Below are 21,300 nucleotides of genomic sequence, written 5' to 3'. Positions count from 1 at the left end.
TGTGGAGAGGACTGGAGACAGTAGTAAGGTACGACCTTTAGAACTGCAACCTGGAGGATGTAATCGATATAAATTTGTTGTGGGAAAGACAAGGAATAGTTAAGGTAATAACGTAAGTTATCGCCTTATTTATTTAACTATCAAGAAACTGGGCATGGTGTATTTTAAAGTACTAATTAGACCTTAAGTCTTAGATATAATTGATTTGCATATTCAGGAAAAATTAGTAAGGTTAGCGACATGTGGTGACATCTACAACTACATCTACATCTATACTGCAGAAGCCGGCTTGCGCTGTGTGGCGGAGGGTACCTTGCGCCACGCTGTCACCTCCCCCTTTTCTGTTCCAGCCGCGTATGTTTCACAGGAAGAGCGACCACTAGTTACTCTCCTCCTGTGCTAAGATCTCTCTACTTTTATCTTCGTGGTCTTTTCGCGAGATGTATGTAGGAGGAAACAGTACGTTGGCTTCCAGCGAGTCACACTCTGGCGTCTCCCTCACCCGAAAACTGTTTTGTGTGCTGTTCCACTTCAAATCACTCCAGAAACATAACTCCTAGATATATTACGGAAATAACTGCTTCCGGTGATTGTTTCGCGCTCATGTCGCCATACGATAAAGAGTCTTTCTGTTTACGTATTGCCAGTACACTACATTCGTTTATGTTGAGCATCAGCTGCCACTCCCTGCACCAGACGTCGATCCTCTCCAGGTCTTCCAGAATTTCGCAGTAATTGTTTGATCAGCGACTTCTCTGTATACAACAGCATCACCCTTGGAAATCTCATGGAAATTCTGACTTTACCTACTAGGTCATTTATGTGATAAAAAATAAGTTATTTAGCACTCTTTTGGATCATACTCGAAATTACTTTAACGTCTGACGATTTCTCTGGGTTTAGAGTGTCATGTTGTGTTCTGTTTGCTAGAAACTGTTCAGTCCAGACACACAGTTGGTCTGATAGTCTGTACGAACGTAAAGCGTGGTTATAATTACAGTGCAATTACTCGTAGCGGTCCAGTGTGGGCTGTAATTACCGTATGGTCACCAAAGTTGGTAGACATTCTAATGCCTTAACACAGAAATGATTTACGCTGGCAAAAAGAAAAGTAGTTCTAGTTTTGGCCATCAGGTGCAGTTCTGGTGCTGTGAATGCTAGAAAGAAGTATAGAAGTTTTTCTTTTATTTTCTTTAGGGCCAGCAGCATAACGAATGTCTGATAACGACATGATTATTAGAGCAGATGCACCGAATAGCTGCTTATAATCAGTAATCTTTATGTACGATAGACTGTTTCGGCTCTGTCGCATTTTCAAGTACGTCTATATTGACGTGACGTCCATATTGCGTCGTTAGTGAACTGTTTTAACTGCAACTGTTTTAATAAGGTAATAAATAATGTCAACACGTTGAAAATAAAATGTTAATCGAGATGACAGTGGTTTGATATTTCCATTCTTACGCTGATTATTAGCCTCATACAAACCATGTAAAGCTGATTTGCACCGGGTGGGCAAAATCGGAATTCCGGAGGCAGCGTTAAGCAGATCTTTCATGGGTTAAACGACTTGAGTTGTTGTCCCGTCTTGCATGAAAAGAGTGGTTTCCGCGTTAATGCATTAGCATATCTACCAAATTTCCCTGCCATGGAATAATTACAGCCTGTACTCGCCTCCATGAGCAGATGCACGTCAATTATAATCCCCTGGGATATTAATTTCTACTGACACCCACTGTGCAGAACTGTGGTGCTGGAGCCAAGTGTGAAGTTTACAGGTTGTAATAAAACCCGCGAAATTACTCATCTTCGGCAATTTCGGCACAAATCGTCAAACCAAAACGTCAAGAAAAGCTGCTACGATGTTTGTTATTGTAATATATACTCTGAAACCATAAAAATGAAGTAATATGCGTTACAAATTCATTCTATTATATCAAAAAATAATCGACCCACTATATCCATGCAGTATCCAAATGGCGAAAAATGCAAACATTTATAGAACACGCACGTGTATATAACTCCAGATGCTACTGATTATATATAAGCAAAAAAATCATATTGGCAAGAAAGAACAAAATTAAGTATTTCACTTGTAATGCTGTATTATTGTGTTACATAGTGTGGTGCTGCGTCACAAGTGGCACGTGTTCTTCCAGCAGCAAAACGCTCGATCACTCACTGAACATGTCACACAGCTCCAACCTTCCGCTGGTTATTCAGTTTCCTGGACAATGTACAAAACATAGAGGGGACACCACAAGCAAACGAACCCAAAACAAGCCTTATCGTCTGTTGAGGGGTCCTTATGGTGCAGGATTAAACAAAGCCCATTCTGTTTGCTCCTGCACTACGTCGCTGGAATGTGCGCTTCCAGCAAGACACCGCGACTGTACTCACTGCTTTCCACGCTCTGCTCTCACAAGTGTTCATTACTTCGGCTGGCGGTGACATACCCGACCAAGACTGAGTACCGTGCTGTGCGAAATCACAACCTAAAATTGCACTAGGCTAATGCTGAATTGACACAGTAGTGTGCTGTATACAGCTGTCGGTTCTGCTGAAGATTCTGCAACACGTTTACTTTCAGCAAGACGACGCGCTTTTACTAACATACTGTGTGAAACTGAATCTCCCTCCCACAAATTCCTAAGATTTTATGGCACAGAGATAAAAGATCAGTCTTTGGAATCAAATACTCAGCACCTCTTAACATAAAATGTATACGTACTGATTGTGGATGAGACGGCGGGAACCTTACTGAGTGTATCTGTAACCGACAGTCACATATCGTGGTGGTTGAGGTAAAACGGAAGTTAGTAGGAGCATCCAGCCTGCCCTGCTGCCGTTGGTACATTATCAGCTTTACCACATCTCCCATACTCTGTTGCAGTGATACAGCCGACGTAATGCTCATTATGACCCACCCTGAAGACATGCAAGACCACTTTAATATATCATGCTGTGCGGAAACGTAAGGTCAAACGAAGCTTGGTGTTTATTAAGGAGACGCTGAATTGTGGAGAACCTAAGAAGCGTTAGCCTGTACTGAGCCTGCAACACTGGTATCTACCAGCACGACAATGCGCCTCACTCATAGCTCCAGTCGTGCTGAAGTATCTCAGCAAATCTGGTTGTGACATCTAAGAGCTAATCCAGGTAGCGTGTCTTGTTCAGTTGCAGCCACAGGTAACCCATGAGGCTTGTTCAGGGCACCCAGAAGAGAGCAGGATACACCAGACCTGTTCCAACTCCATTCCTACAAAACCAGCTGACTTAATCTTTGAACAGGACGACACCCATCTGCTCAGTTATTGTGTTACACAGATCTGCTCTCCAAGGAGTTCACCTGACCCAGACATGCTGATATATTGGCGTTTCATGCTGGACAGAATCATAAGCCAAAATGACGAGTGGTCTTTGGTCGGGAATCGCAGAATTTGCTAGATACAACAAGCCTGGTCTGCTGCCTTTTGGACAACTATACTGGGATGTGTTGTTTCAACAGGACAGCGCTTACTCACTAACTTCCTGATGACACACGTTCCTCATATCCTGTGTTACTGGTTAAAGGGTCAGTTTCTAAATATCCTTTGTGGCCAACTGCAACTTAAAATAACCCATGCTGTTCTGTGAGGGAAAACTAAACTGTGCTGCATTCCTCCAGTCTGTAGTACTGTGCTGCTTTGCGCGTGACCTTTCAACACCACAAGACATTTATTCACTTTTACCACAGGGTCACTTTCCAATACGTACCACAGTTCCCTCGGAAGTGACAAATCAGATACACTCTCAGTCTCGTGGCTTGGGGAACTTTAACATGAAACGATCCTCCTGTGTCTGAGGAATTACTGAACTCTGCAGGTGTCCAGAGTGTTGTCCTGCCTCTGCTGGGTGAGTAGGAGACGATGTTCCACAGGAACACCGCCCTTTCCGTTGCTTTCTGTGATAAGTGGCACAAGTTGTTCTGAGGTTCTATAAAATAAATAAAATAAATAAAATAAATAAAATATATTGTTATTTTAAATATGTTAATTATTCTATCTGTATGATGGTGATTGTGATTGCAATTGTAATTAATATTTTGCTTATCTGGAACGTGGACGTTTAATTATTCGTTATCAGACGCTTGACAATGGCTTTTTCGTAAAGGCAATGTTACTCGTAGTTGAGCGTGAAATAAAACTGAAATAATCGGACTTCGTAATTAAATCGTTTCCAAAGACTGCTGCGGTAGGTGCGGACTCATAATCTAAATCTCAATATTACAATAATTTGCCAGCCATGCCAATACGTCGTACAGAGGTGATTGTCTACTAAACATAAAAAAGTTACACAGTTAGTTAAATCAGATATATTCAATGAATAAGCCTACAGTTCATAATCCTACTTACTTTTATAAATATAATTCTTTACAGAGTCGAGTGCCTAGTGTGGTTGCAACTCGCAGTATTCTTCTATAACATGAAATATGGCGGTGTGCCAGACAAAAATAAAATACGTGCTTCTCGCACCACTTCTACCAGAGCTCCCTTTTTTAATCAAACATAAGAGTAACGTAATTGTGCTTTTGTTTTATCAGTGACACAGCGCTGCAGTTGTGTGCCATAGGCTTTATTTATTTGTCACTGATTATTTATTTAATTAATATTTCGCGTTTCCGCGGAAACTTACGCTCGGCATGCAAATGTGCCTTTATATTGCCCCCTGAATTGCGAGGCGAAAGGACACACCTGCAGGCGAGCAATTCACCTAAAGGCACAAGAAAATCTAAGTTATCTACAACTATTTACATGACTTACATTACACATTATACACATTATATACAAAATTTGAATGACGCGGGTGCGCCGTAAAAGTTCTTATGTTGGCAGATAGAGTGCGCGCATGCGCAGAAGCGTCTGTGTAACTGCGGCACTGCCGTTATATCGTACAGTTAGATCACGCGGCACAGTATTGCAGTTCATATTGTTCGTGTGCGCGCGTTTTTCAGTCGTTGCACAAAGAAAATATTCAACCAAGATTACATATGAAGACTACGTTCTATGACAGGTAACTTAGTTTTAAATTTACAATATTTGTTATAACACAATACAACTTAGATTGTTGAATGTTCTTAGTTACATAGTATTGTTTTGAAATACTTCAAAGAAAAATGTCCGTATTTTTCAGGTGCGTTGACCTATACACATCGTGTCGTTATTACAGTTCATATTCATCCGCTGCACAATAATTTTTTACAGGTAAGTATCGTCGTGGTAAAGTTTTTTGATCACAGTATCATCGTTGTACAACAACGTGATTAATACATAAGCGTGTCCATTTCTCATTTCCATTATAGTCGTAGTGATGCAGTTCGTTGTGACTAAAAGCATTGCTTATTACAGATCAGACGTGACCCGTCGAGTAATTGTTCCACGTGCAGTTCGTTTTTTACATTCCGTGGAAGCTTGGTTGCAGAACCTCGGATGGCACATAGCTAGCGTCGATCCTTGGACAGTCCAGGTAAGAGTGTCCGTCACCTTTCGAGAACATTTCATTCCCTGAAGTTCCAACCAAAATTCTTCCACCCGTCGTGTTGTTTTCTGGAGAGGCACTTTGTGTCCATTTAATCCAGTTAACATCTTGAAGTTGGGTACTGTAGTAATGTCACTAGACGATGCACGAATTATGCACTTCACATTTTCAGTTTTTTTTTTTTGCTGAATATAGCTCACCCAAATGTTCGTAGTTATTAATCAAGGAAATCGTTCATCGCGTTTACATAGATACGCTGCATAATGAATGGCATTAACAGTTTCTTTCACATAGGTTTCCGCGTAGTTGCAGAGTTAGTAATGTTCGTTAATGTCCGTGAACAGTGGTTCACTATGCAATGACTTTTTGGCACTCGTTTTGTTCAAATTTTTACATAGTAACAGTTACACTATACATCAGTTAAAAAAATAAGTAATTATACATACACACGTCACATATTTTCTTAGCATAAACATAATATAGTTGCACATAAACATGTTTACATCATCATTACATCGCTATAGGTTATTACATTGTGTCACATTTGATTACATGAATTGCAGATATTTACATCCTCTTTAGCGGTTTTGCTGGGATATTATCGATGTTTTTTGTGATGTCATCTGAAATTAAGATAGGTTAGACACAACATTCATTACATCAGTAGGCAAGACCAGGCGTTTTCACTACTCAATAAATATTCAAAATAGTAAGAGAGAGAAAATGTTCGATTCCTCGCGTTTTGTGCGTGTGTGTAGAGTGTCTGTGTGGCCTTGACTACTGATAGATGCTTTTCGTGTTGAGAGATGTGCGTCTAATCTATTTCTCAAAGTAAAAGATCGCTTCACAGATGACGTCTGTCAGTTCGTCAGGTGTCACACCAAGTCAGTGGTACCTTCAGTAACAAATGTTCCGTGAAAAATTAATATGTCATCCACTGCTACGTAATCATAAATTTTACTTTAATATTCCGTCTTTCAGGTGGAGGCGCGCGCTGAAAGAAGAGTTCTTCTGTCTTCAACTGCGTCACTGGAACCGCTGAAATGAAAATTTCTGTACTACTTATTATCTGTGTTGTAACAACAGAGTTTTTCGAGTTGCTTAGCAATATTTTGATGGGTATGACTTTGACATTATTCAGCATGAAATGCTCTAAGATCTCGGTGTGCGTATAGCCCAATAATTTTGTTAGTTCTAGAATGTTGTAACAGATACGCACCAGGATGCGGTATGTTAACAATTATATAAGGTCCTTCATACAGCAGACGCCACTTAGCGTTGCGTCGTTTGAGTGCTACAGATTTATGATGAGTACGAAGTAGTACAAGCATTCCTACCTCGAATTTTTGTTTTCTTTTTATTATGTTTCTGTGATGTTTGTTTCGTATTTGTGCGTGATGTGTCAATGTAGTCAATACTTCTTTTATTTTCTGTTCAGGTGTGATTTCCTTGTCCGACAACTTAGGTAATGGTTCTATCCACTGATCGTTCTGTTTGCAATTGAACATGATCTCGTTAGGTGTGTAATTCGTATCGTAAATATTTAAGTTATTGTGTACGTCTTCGAAAAGACTTAGGTAGGACACCCAATTAGTATGTTTTGATGAAATATAGGTCCTCATGAAACGGTTTAATTCTCGGAAAAGTCTCTCAGTCGCGTTACATTGTGGACTAAACCTCGAAATAAATATACTTTTGATGTTATTGTCCTTCAAGAAATTTCTCCATTTGTACCCAGAGTAGTATGCTGCATTATCTGATAGAATTGCTTTAGGTTTTCCCACGTGCGTCAGGTAATCACTTGAGAATCTTCGTATTATAGCATTTGCAGTGGCGGATTTTAAAGCATAAAGTTTTACATGTTTAGAAAATATATCGTAAAAAGCTAAGATATATTTGACGCCTCCAGAGCTTGCTGGATGCGGTCCACTGATGTCAGTAGACAGAATTTCCAGGGGTTTACTGGGTAAAATAGAATGTAAATCTGTTTTTGTGGATAAATTCTGAGGTTTTGATTTTTGACATATGACACATGTTTTTAGTTCCCTGTAAATTTTTCTTCTCATATTGCTAAAATAACAGTATGTGCTGAGCTTTGCCAAACACTTTTTCGTCCCATAATGACCCCAAACTAAGTGTGTGTGCCAAATTAGATTACGTTCAGACTCTTTGGGAATGCATACACACCAGTTAGTAGCATTTGGATGTCGGCGGTAAAATAACACATCATTGTGTAACTTGTAATACTTAGTCAAAGGATGATTGTGTTTTTCTACCAGTAATGTTATTATCTTATACCAGTGAGGATCAGATTTTTGTAATTCAGCCATGTTTCTGCACATATCAATATAATATTGGTGATACTGCTTGTCTTGCATTAAGAGAATCCTGTAGTCATTTATATTTTCTAAGTCAGTGTTGGTATCATTCATACCTTGTGGAAGTCTAGACAAAGTGTCTGCAATGGTGTTGTCCTTACCTCTTATGTACTTAATTTCAAAAGAGTAGTTCTGAAGTGTAACTGCCCATCGTGATAGTCTAGGATGCACAAGTTTACAAGTTAACAAAAATGTCAGGGCCTGGTGATCGGTGTAAATTACCGTATGTTTTCCAAATAAATAATAATTGAATTTCTTGAATGCCCATACTATGGAAAGTGTTTCTAACTCAGTAGTGGAGTATGTACGCTCACATTCAGTTAGAGTGCGACTCGCAAACCCAATAATTCTTATCTGTTCCTCCTCTTTATTCTTTACAACTTGAAATAAGCAACAGCCCAAGCCAGTACGTGAAGCGTCACAAGTCATACAAAAATCTAAATTGAAATCTGGATGGCTCAATATGTTAGTATTCACTAAAGCATGTTTAATTGTATTAAAGTCATTCTGGCACTGTTCCGACCAGATCCAAACTTGATTCTTTCTGAGTAGATTTAGCAGATGTTTACTGTTCAAAAGTGGTTGTGGCAAAAAACGTCTGAAAAATGAACATAGCCCAAGGAATGATTTTAACTGCTTTTTAGTTCGAGGGCTAGGAAAGTTTCTGATAGCATCTAATTTACTGGGATCCGGACGTATGTCCTGTGAATTAATGATATGTCCTAAATACTTTATCTCACTGCAACCAAATTTTGATTTTCTTAGGTTGGCTGTGACTCCAGCTTGTGCAAATTTTTCTAAAATTCTTTGAAGAGTGTCAACGTGTTCATTCCAAGATTGTGTAGCTATCAGTATATCATCTACATAGTGTGTGACTGTCTCAACTAAATCGTCGCCAAGCACGGTATCCAGGGCTGTAATGAATACCCCAGAGCTGACATTCAGTCCGAAGGGTAGAACACAAAACTGATAGGTTCGCCCCCCGAACATAAATGCAGTATATTTCCGAGAATCAGGAGTGATACCCACCTGCCAAAACGAATTAGCGAGATCTATTGTGGAAAAATATTTTGCATCTAGGAATTTCTGTAATTGCTCTTCTAAATTTTCAGGTTTTGTGTGAACCAGTAAAATTATTTCATTAATAGCTCGTGCGTCTAACACTAACCTAATGCTTCCATTTGATTTTTTGACAACAAGTAGAGGACTACAATAAGGTGAGGTGGATGGTTCAATGACCTTCCAGTCTAACATTTGTTTTAATTCTTGCCACACAGCAGGTCGTTGAGATAACGGTACGTTATATGTCTTATGGTAGAAGATCTTGTGAGGCTTAACTTCAATCTTGTACACATACGTGTTGATAACACCTAATCGTTTGGTAAAAACTTGTAAATATTTGGATAACACTTCCTGTAGTTTTATACGTTCATGTACACTGAGAGCTGTAGCTTCACTTATCTTATGATCAAGCAATGTTTTCAAGTCCATTATCTCTGTGTCAGATGAGTGTGTTTGCATGTCTTGAATGTCTTTGTCAAGTACTAACTGAACCTTGTACCCTGTACAGTGTTTGTCATGCTTTAGAGTTCTCCTGTCCAAATCAATAATAATTACACTGCCTTTATCATTTAAAATACATTTACCTTTGGAGAAGTCTATAATGCAGTCCTTCTCGCTCATAATATCTATTCCTAATATGCAATTTGTCACAAGGTTTTGTACAACCAGGAATGGCCATTGTACGGTTCCATTACCTATTTTAACGTTTACAAAAAGTTGCTTCGTAACCTTACATGACTTATTACCTAGTGCAGTAGTTATTTTACAGTTTTGGGCAGGAAACTCAGGCACAGGTTCCAATTCACACATCTTTTTATAGATATTAAAAGACAAAACACTCACAGCTGCACCTGTATCTAGGATAATAGTAGTTGGAATCCCACCTACTACACCAGTAGTAGATGCTAAAACAATTTCATTTGTGTTTAAACGACATTGTGTACTGTCTTGTAAAAGTTCATCTGATATATTGTTATTGTGGTTGTATCTTATAAATAAAACAGGTAGTTTTTGTTTAGAATTATTCGGCATATCATTATTCTGTTGTTCAAGTGTGGTGTCAAATAACTGATTAACATTGAAGTCGCCCCCCAAGAATTCTTCAGCCACGACCTGGGGCAAAGTAGTGACTGTTTCTAGTTTGTTGGATTATCATTTGTACTAGGTACTGACACAGATTGAGGTTGTGCATCAGGTGTCATTTCTATTATATTCACATTCGGATATTGCCTATTATGATCTCCAAACTTTTGCGGTTGTTGTTGCTGTTGCGCATTATAACTTACCTGTCGGTCGTAAGGTATGCTCCAATTTTGACCTGGTGGCTGCTGTGGTAAAGCAGAGTTTGAATGAAAGTACTGATCGTTACGAGTCCAACCTTGATGCTGTCTTGGCTCGTAGTTATTATTATTTCTATTTCTGTTTGTGTTTTTGTTATTACCTTTGTATCCGTTGTTACCGTTGTAGTTATTACCGCGGTGCCTTTTGTATGGATTGCCGCATGAAATGTTATTACTGTTGTAACTATTGTTTGTATTGGAATACGCGTGTTGATTTTGATTTCCGTACTGAGACGGCATGTGAGTTTGCTGTTTTTGTTGTACCGCGTATCCAACTGTGGGCGCGCCAGAATTGAGTTGGCAAGCCTGCATGTTTTGCATACCACAAGTGTAAACATTGTGGCTGCTGTTTTGCCGCGCGAAGCGCTGATCTTCAAGTAACATGTCAACCGAATCTAAAGCTGTTAAAAAATAATCTGAATCGTCATCCGGGATATGTAGGAGTTTTTCTTTAATGTTGGAAGGCAATTTGGCCTTCAACGCACGGAGTATATCACGCGTTGCGACTGGTTCGTCTAAAAAATGTCCCATGTTCAAGTATTTTTCAAAATATCTGCGTAAGTTACCATTTTTACTGTTAAAAGTTTCAGGTTCTAAAATTTGTCTTCTGAGTCGCTCCTGGACGGATTGCGACCAGAATTTGTTCAGAAAAGCACGCTCAAACTCACTGTACGTGGTACATACGTCAGCTTGACTGTATGCCCAGACAGCTGCATCGCCTTGGATGTAACCGACAATATATGAAATCTTTTTCCGGTCACTCCAAGTGCGTGGAAATGCGTTACTAAAAGATTTAAGAAAAATCACCGGATGAATGGTTCGTTTTTCTGGGATAAAAATCTGAAATTGCCTGTGTTTCATTAAGCTTTCATCTTCCTTCGCATTGTGATATGGATTTATTCCACTGTAATTACTGGTATGTTCAGCTGGCGAGTAATTACGATAATGTTGCTGTGGTTTACCATGATAATAGCTTGTGTTTGTGTTTCCACATCGTGGTATGTGTTGTAGTCGTGGTGTGTTTTGTTCTTGTGTATTTGTCGTGTGCGGAATGTGTGTATCATACTCGAATGTATATTGGTTTCTGAACTGTACATTTTGACTGATATTTTCGTTACATTCAGACTGTAGTTGATCGGTGAATTGTCTCATGGGTGCAGTGACGGATTGTACTGCGTCACTGATCAGCTGTTTGTTATTAGTAATGTATTGCGCTACGGAGTCGTGCACAATTGTTGGTAAATTTTGACGTAAGCATCTATCAAAATGTTTGTCTTTGTTCTCAACCCAATCATGAAATTCTTTATTAATATTTTGAAAATGAGCTGTGGCATCTGATTGTAAGATGTCAGTCAGGTGTTGTTCAACATTGTCAAATTTATTCTGTACGTCAGTAATTCGTTTTTCAAGGTTGTCATGTACTGAAGGATATGTTTGAATTTGTTCAGTAAGAACTTCACACGTGACATTAAGGTTTTTTACTTGTGTCTGTAAAAGTGCTACGTCAGTTGTAGTCTTTTCTTGTCTCGTATTGAGCTGGGAAAATTTAGTACTGAGTTCAGTCATCTGTTTGGTCAGTGTGGCGTCTATAAGTTCCACACGCTTACATAAAGTGTCATTACCTATCTTGATTGCTATGAGATCAGATTTGATTTCGTCATTTTGTGTTTTTAACTGTTCATTTTGTGTCTCTAATTGTGCCTTTAAGGTTGCCATGTTTTCGGCGTTCTGTTTCCTTATGGTTGCCATATTTTCTGCGTTTTGTTTCATTAGCATTTGTAACATGTCGGCAATGTTTACCGTTTGCAAGGTCTCTGCCCCCGCCGCGTCATTAGACGTGACGTCATGCATTAACATGGGCTCTGATTGAGATTTTGAAATTTTTGTAGTGGACGGCCTATTGTCAAAATTTTCGTCAACACTTGCGTCAATGTTTGATGAATCGTCACTACCGGTTGCTGTCGTAAAATCATTTTCTAACACTTGTCTCACGTCCGAGTTGGATTGCGCCTGAATAGTACGTCCTTGCTGTTCCATTTTTGCGTATTGTTTTCTAGTTATTACCATGCCACACGTGATATATGTTTCAAGAAAATTTTTGACACTGATTTTAAAATAAAATATAGTTGAGCATGAATCGCTCGTAGCAACAATGGCTGTCTGTTAATTTAAAAATATAAACTGAATTTGAGATTATTGGTAATGGCTGCTGGCCATGTTACATGATATCGTACAGAAGTCGGCCATATTGTACACTCGTGTATTGGTATTGTTGCATACGTTATTGTTTAGGGAAAAGTACTGAGAATGAAATTTATCACTGAAACTGTTATGCGGAAAAGAAACACTACAGAATTTACTGAAAAGCTAATACACTGAATTATACGTCTGGTCAAGCCTACCAATGCAAAGATGCTGCGTCTTACCTTATTTTGCTGGAAGATTCATTGCGTCTTCCCGCAAAATTTCAGAATTGGAAAATATCTTCAGATTTTGTAATCTCTCATACATTGACGTCCAGGTCCAGAAAGTTGATTTTTTACATGAAACAAAGAGAACAATGTATCAAATGACAATATAACAAGTCCTGTCACAGTCGCCAATATAAAATAAATAAAATAAATAAAATATATTGTTATTTTAAATATGTTAATTATTCTATCTGTATGATGGTGATTGTGATTGCAATTGTAATTAATATTTTGCTTATCTGGAACGTGGACGTTTAATTATTCGTTATCAGACGCTTGACAATGGCTTTTTCGTAAAGGCAATGTTACTCGTAGTTGAGCGTGAAATAAAACTGAAATAATCGGACTTCGTAATTAAATCGTTTCCAAAGACTGCTGCGGTAGGTGCGGACTCATAATCTAAATCTCAATATTACAATAATTTGCCAGCCATGCCAATACGTCGTACAGAGGTGATTGTCTACTAAACATAAAAAAGTTACACAGTTAGTTAAATCAGATATATTCAATGAATAAGCCTACAGTTCATAATCCTACTTACTTTTATAAATATAATTCTTTACAGAATCGAGTGCCTAGTGTGGTTGCAACTCGCAGTATTCTTCTATAACATGAAATATGGCGGTGTGCCAGACAAAAATAAAATACGTGCTTCTCGCACCACTTCTACCAGAGCTCCCTTTTTTAATCAAACATAAGAGTAACGTAATTGTGCTTTTGTTTTATCAGTGACACAGCGCTGCAGTTGTGTGCCATAGGCTTTATTTATTTGTCACTGATTATTTATTTAATTAATATTTCGCGTTTCCGCGGAAACTCACGCTCGGCATGCAAATGTGCCTTTATAGTTCATCAGTTCCTCTGGAAGTTACATACAAGCTCACTTTTCACTCTCATGTTTTAGGGGAACCATTAAGGAAACAATCAATGAATAATAAAGCGTGGTTAATGACACTTGGCAACAACGATATTTCTTTGCCATATTTACCGGCTGTATGTGACTGATTAGATACCATTGTACGCACATTAATCTCTCTTACTTCGTCGTCGATGGTCCTGCTTGAGACGTGCAATAGTTTCAAGATAAATGTAGCACACCGTGCCTCGAATTCCATTTCTGTAAATTTACCGAATGGAATTTCACGGAAACAACTTCGTCCCTCTGAACACTCCCGTTTGAATTCCTCAACCACCGCTGTTCCTTCTGCGTGTGCTCAGTCCTTCTGATTTTGCTCCATGCCCGCAGTCAAGTCGTCTTGACCAGGTCTCCAGCTTCTGCAGCAGAAGTCTAGATCTGCATCTGCATGGATAGACTGCAAATAACATTTAAGTGCCTGTCAGAGGGTTCATCGAACCCCATTCACAATTGTCTGTTATTCCAATCTTGTACAGGGCATGGAAGAAACAAACACCTATATACTTCCGTGCGAGCTCTGGTTTCCCTTATTTTATTATGGTGATCGTTTCTTCATATTATGTCCCCTTTCAAGTTCAGGTCCTTCCTGTCGTTCAAAATCAGCATATCGAAACATTGAAACCTCATGTATTTCTTTATCATCCCTATTACAATTCTGAATTGTTACATTATTTCACTGAAGAGCCAAAGAAACTGCTACACCGGCCTAATATCATGTAGGCCTCTGGCGAGCTCGCAGAAGTGCCGCAACGCGACTAATGTCTGAATTAGTTCTGGGGGGAAATGACACCATGAATCCTGCAGGGGTGTCCATAAATCCGTAAGAGTACGAGGGGCTGGAGATCTCTTCTGAACAGCACGTTGCAAGGCACACCACAAATGCTCAATAATGTTCATGTCTGAGAGTTTGGGGCCAGCGGAGGCGTTTAAACTCAGATGAGTGTTCCTGGAGCCACTCCGTAGCAACTGTGGACTTATAGGGTGTCGCATTGACCTGCTGGAGTTGCCCAAATCTGTCGGAATGCACAATGGTCATGAATGGATGCAGGTGATCAGACAGGATTCTTACATAAGTATCACCTGTCAGAGTCGAATCTAGACGTATCAGGGGTTCCATATCAGCGAAAAACGGCACACACCCAACACCATTACAGAGCCTTCACCAGCATGAACAGTCCCCTGCTGACATGCAGAGTCCTCGGATTCATGAGGTTTCCTCTATACCCGTACACGTCCATCCACTCGATACAACTCTTACCTTTCATTTTCTTTGGTTGATAATACTAAGTTTATGACACTAGTTAAGTCATAAGATGCGAGGTATTCTTCGGCTTCCTGGAGGACCCTGACAAAAAGACTTAAATTAAGAAAGTTTTTAGCAACATACTGACTGAAACAAAATATCAGTACAACGAAAAACCACACAATGTGGGATATTTCACTTTTTTATTCACTTGATAGCTAGTTTCGGGTCAGGACCCATTATCTTTCTTTAACGAGTTGCCACCCGCTCAGGATAGATGCGTTGCTTATAGCGACTACGTGGCAGTAGAGTGACTGCTGTCAGGTACGTAGGTTGTTCTTGAACGTTAGCCAGATTATACGAAAAACAATTTGAACCAGAGGCTCTGTCTTGCAATTCTGATCGGCACACATGAGAGGAGTCAAGCATCACATCTGGATAAAGAAGGACATCCTGGCCACGAATCGGCTTAATGGGAGTAACAGGAGAAAGACGGTAAGTGGTCGTAGGAAAGGGTGAATTAAACGGAACAGACAAATTTAGAGGCGTCTCACTTATTCTGTTGTTTAATCATAGCAGCACCAGAAATCCCAACGACTGCCCCACGCCTGTATGTTTAAGGAAGATGCTAGGACACACACCAGCTACCTCAACTTCCTCTTTCGCACCATCGATCCCACCAGTAGAGCAGGAGTCAGCACTACAGTATATAACAACCAACAGACTCTCCTCAGAGAGCGCTGTGTGAGGAGTAGATGTACCCAACTGCTCTCTGTCCTGTATACGACATCTCTTGTGTTGCACTGCGGACACAGCCAGTCTGCTAACAACAGTTTCACGACCCTGCAACGAAGTTCAAACTGAAAAGTCAGGACCAGGTAGATGCGCATTAATCTGTTGCTCCATTGCACCTGGCCAAGACGTGGCAACAATCTCGTGGGCAGTAGAAACGAGATCAGCTAACGCCAATTTCTACGCTGTTCCAAGGAGGACTTCAACAAAATGGCTCTGAGCACTATGGGACTCAACAGCTGTGGTCATCAGTCCCCTAGAACTTAGAACTACTTAAACCTAACTAACCTAAGGACATCACACACATCCATGCCCGAGGCAGGATTCGAACCTGCGACCGTAGCAGTCGCGCGGTTCTGGACGGCGCGCCTAGAACCGCGAGACCACCGCGGCCGGCTAGACTTCAACATAATTATCCTCCGGTAGCATATTATATCAGAGGCGGCCACTTTAGGTGATGAGAAAGAACGTCGCTATTTCCTCATTATATGTTGTATGAATGCGGTACTCACAAAACTGTAGATGAGAAGGAGTGTTGTTCTTTACTACCATCTCCACTGAACGGATCCCTCTGTAACTCTGTGAAGGATATTGAGTGGTCTAGCATTCACATCGTATACGCCTCACATCACTCTCAGAGACCAAAGTAAACTGTTGTTACACACGAGGACACGAAAACGCTGAGGGAAAGCTGTCCAGGTATGCACATTCTGTGGTGAGGCAGTAAACTGGAGACCCTCCCACCTGGTGCTCGATGCGGAACTACCCTTGGACCACGGCTGCAGAAATATCATAGAAGAATCTATACCGTATGACGTCGTAATTCCAAATCAGATTTCTCTGGTCAATGTGTTGCATTGGAACTGTTCACGAATTTCTGAGTGACTAATTACGCAACTCTATAGAATGAGACAGACGAATGCTTTGGTAACAAATTTCTCTGAACATTATTCGACAGTAGTCATTCATTTGATGTTCACAGGGGGCGTTCATAGAAAATACCAGCTCTGGAAAATGAGACAGGTCAATTCCCAGGTATGAAGGTGTGGGGTACAGTAGAAGGATGCAATTCTCATGTTTGGTCAGTAAGTAGCTACAAAAGTATTCTTCTGTTGTACGCCTTTCTTGTATGATTTTTACGTGAGGTTTTCACGTTTCTTTACAGCCGAGACATACCCCTGTGTATTTTAGTGAGTTAGTAATTTGATGGTTCCATCAGGCAGTAGTTATGAAGATGAAAAGTGGTTGTTTGTCTTATACTATTGCCTGGGTCTTGGAATGGCTAGATTCAAGGTGTGTCTGGTTGCACATGGTTGAGGTGGGGTGGTCAACACATTGGAGGGAATGGATGTCTGAACCCGGCCGATCCTAACGTTTCCATAAACAATACCTCTTCTTGTCAATAAGAGTGGCTTCACTTGGAACTTATCCTCTACCCACTATGTTCTGCAACTTATCCACTAACTCGATAAGAGCAAATTTGTCGTCTTTGCAGCTCTTAACCTTCTGACTACGTCTGTGTGTGTGTGTGTGTGTGTGTGTGTTTACACGGTGAGGGACTGGTGCCTGTACCACTGGTATAGACAGAACACTACCGCTTGTTACTGTTCTCACCCAGCGCAATGTATTAATTTTCATCGCTACAGTAGTCATTGCATTATCACACAATGGGTAAATAGTTCTTTACTACTTTCTTTGTCACTGTGTTGTGTTTCCATCGAACTGTAGATGATACAGCGCTTTACTGTCTGCTGTTTTCATCTGAGAGTGTGTACTTGCGTTTAGTTTTTCGAGCGAACGTCGAACGCCACATTCACGTTCAGGAGAAAGTGGAACAGGAAGTACGAGCTAGTCGCACAGGGAAAGAAATGAAAAAAATGTGAAGCTTCAGTCACAAACAAACACAGGAATAAATGCCAGTGTCCTACCAACTATTTAATTGACATTCAAATACTTATGTAACGATATGGCGCATAAAATCTTGTCCACTAGCGTAAATTCACTTGCTTTTCTTCAAGACCAGACCATGATTTCCATATGTCGTCAACCATATGTCTGCAACCCCTTGCACTCGTACTTAGACTAAACATATTCCCCAACAGGTGAGACATGTTAATTGACAATCGATTGCCCGGTATTGGCGGATAAACGCAATACTGCAGTTCCTGTGTTGTTCATAAATGCGATGGAATGTTTCCTCGGACATGCATGCGTCCGTATTTGCATGCATGTCCGAAAGGACATTACAGTGTACTGCCGAAGAACATAGGTAGAGCAGTATAATACCGGCCCACGAAAAGCTCTCGTGCGAAACAAAAATATTGACCAATATTTAATCACACTCTTTAATTTGTTTACGTCCGTAGGACATGTTTGAGTTGTGGTCTGAGGGAAAGTCTGTCATCAGCAGGGCCGGAAATTATGAACAATGTGTCGCAAATTGACTTGCGCACCAGGATGTAACGTATGGATGCTAATATCTGTATGTAATGCTTTCAGGTGTACCTAGTGACGTAAGGAATTTCTGATACCTCCAACCATTCATTGCTTGCTTTTCGGATTTTTTTGCACTACCTCACACTTCCTTCGGTTACCTACTTAACGATTCCTTGATATCTGAGGATGTATCCTGTCAATCGATTCCTTCTATTAGTCGGACAGTGCCTCTATTGTTTCCTATCAGTTCGATCCTGTATTTCTTCACTATTTCGCCACCTTATCTTCAGAATTATTCTGTATCGCATTTCCGATTCTGCTACGATGGGAGCATGACAGTTGTATTTTCTGCTTGCCATCATCCGCCCATAACACCAACGTATGGAGGGCGTGTGGGCTAATGTTGCAGGGCCAGACCTCCTGATACTCATCTGCACTGGTCCCCTCTAACTAAAGAACAGGCTGCCCTCCTCTTCGGGAACCATATGTTGGTCTGGCTGCTGTATAGACGCCCCTTCCACGTTGTTGCACCTGCAGTATGGCTGCCTGCATCACTGAGGCACGCACGCCACCCCAGTCTTGCATAGCCTTGCTGCTAAACAGTGGAGGTGGAGGTGGGACTAGACTATTGTAGCCTACGCTGTCCAATATTTTCCTTGGTTCATAAATGACATGTGGGTATCACAGACTCTCTATATTGTCCCTTGCACTGATAATCGCCGGGTAAGATTGTCTATACGTCTACTGAATCCTTTTAGTCTTCTGAGTCTTTCTTCATATTCTTATGTAAAATTTATAAATTACGTATTTGTATCTCAAGGCATACAGATAAAACAGAATGAAGCGATTACCAGTGGCTGTAGATATTCCGTACGGAGCAGATTTATTTTTGATTCCCTATAGGTGTTTTGTATGAAGCCCTTGTCGACACAGGCAGTAAGTAGGCGAGAACATTTCGTATCATACATTTAGATGCGTCTGTGGATGAATTGTCGCATCAGAAATGAGCTATTTGTGTTGTGTAATGGTTTTAGACATAGGTATTTCACATAACCCCTGGAAAAGAAACGAGTTGGTGTCAGGGTCAGAACTCTAGCGGGCAGGGAACGCAGTGCCGTCATGGCAAGGACGACGGATTCAACGTTTTGGGAGGTGCTGATTCTAAAGTGTGCAGCGGCTTCCGATTCGCCACTCTTGCATAACGATGGAAATTCTGAAGTTAGTTTTACATTCTCTGTAATGCTTATCAATGTACTGGTAAGTGTTAGCTGCAGTCATGTGTCACTGCTGTAGTGATTTTGGGTTGGCCCGTACGGTGGGCCCCAAACTGTACGGTCTCGGTCCGTGTCGCTGGCCTCCCACGCCCTGCATTATAACGCCCACAGCCGCGCTGTCGCAACCGGGACTCAGTTTGGAGCACAAACAGGATTTCAGCTGACCGCAAACCGCTAGCCGCCTGCGGTCACAGCTGGGATATGACGCCAGCACTCTTGCCTGCTCTTCCCACACACACACACGTAAGAAGCTGGAGTATTCCTGGCGCACATCCGCAATGATCTCGTTATGCAAATATGCGTTCCTGCGTCATTGGCTTCCCACTAAAGGATAAACATGTCTTTAAAAGGCAAGTGCGTCTATACTGTATGGAGGCCTGTGTGTAGCACATCCTGACACTTAACACTAGCTTTAAAATGGTTATGAATATTCCTAGTTAGGTTTGGAAAGTCATTTACCAGCTTCACTGACACATATGTGAAAATGTGAAATATGCATTTGAGTATAATTAGTCCAGGACATTGTTCAGTTAAGCGAGTAGCAACACTGTTTCTTGATCGCATCATATAATTGCCATCAGCACAAGTAAATCTTATAAGATTGTTTTGAGAAACATTGTACTCAGAAAATGGAAGCATTATATTATTATAAAGATTTTTACTTGTAGCACCTTACCATATCCACTATGTTTTAAAATTTCACAAAGGTTCCGAAAATTACTTTCAGTTTTATTTGTGTACTTATCAAAATATCAAACCAGAACACACGAGGTTTTAACATACTCTACATCTGTTGACTCATCAGTGAGATCACTGAATTCAGTGTGTCTCAGTTTTCTTGGAACTTCGTTCTACGTTGTTTGGCTCTCTCCTATCACATTGTTTACGATCTGGAAACATTCAGTTCAACGCAGTTGAGTAGCATCTGAAATTTTAGAATCAGGGAAACAACTCTCGACTACGTCCTCCAGCTGATTTACTACAATCAAAAGAAGACTGTTCTGCCACGAATCCTGTCAAGTAAACATTGGATGATTGAACAGTGGAAACACGCTGTATGGAGTGACGAATCACGGTACAGAATGTGGCGATCCGATGGCACGGTGTGGGCATGGCGTATGCCCGGTGAACGTCATAGGCCGGCGTGTGTAGTGCCAACAGTAAAATTCGGAGGCAGTAGTGTTATGGTGCGGTCGTGTTTTCCATGAGTGGGGCTTGCACGTCTTCTTCTTTTGCCTGGTACTATCATAGCACAGGCCTACATTAATCTTTTAAGCACCTTCTTGCTTCCCAATGTTGAAGAGCAATTCGGGGATGGTGATCGCATCTTTCAACACGGTCGAGCACCTGTTCATAATGCACGGCCTTTGGCGGAGTGGTTGGACTACAAAATCATCCCTGTAACGGACAGGCCTGCACAGATTCCTGGCGTAACTCATATAGAACACCTTTGGGATGTTTTGGAGCCCGACTTCGTGCCAGGCTTCTACGACCAACATCGATACCTCTCCTCAGTGCAGCACTCCGTGAAGAATGGGCTGCCATTCCCCAAGAAACGTTCCAGCACCTGATTGAACGTATGCCTCCGAGAGGTGTCATCAAGGCTAAGGAAGGGCTAATACCATATCGAATTCCAGCAATTCGTCCGTCCACCAATAGAAATGGTGGCTCCATCTTGGTGTGGGCTGTCTTCCATGGAACAGACTGGGTTCTCTGGCCCAGCTGAATCAATCGTTGGCTAGAGATGGTTATGCTCGGGTATTTGGTGAAGATTTGCAGCCATTCCCAAACAACAATGCGTCATGTCACCAGGACACACCTGTTCGCTACGGATTTGAAGAACAATCCGGACAGTTAGAGTGGATGATTTG

This window comes from Schistocerca piceifrons, chromosome 11 (genome assembly GCF_021461385.2).
Source record: "Schistocerca piceifrons isolate TAMUIC-IGC-003096 chromosome 11, iqSchPice1.1, whole genome shotgun sequence".
In the NCBI taxonomy this organism is placed as follows: Eukaryota; Metazoa; Arthropoda; class Insecta; order Orthoptera; family Acrididae; genus Schistocerca; species Schistocerca piceifrons.
The sequence above is the reverse complement of the archived record's forward strand: the minus strand, read 5'-3'. Positions refer to the sequence as shown.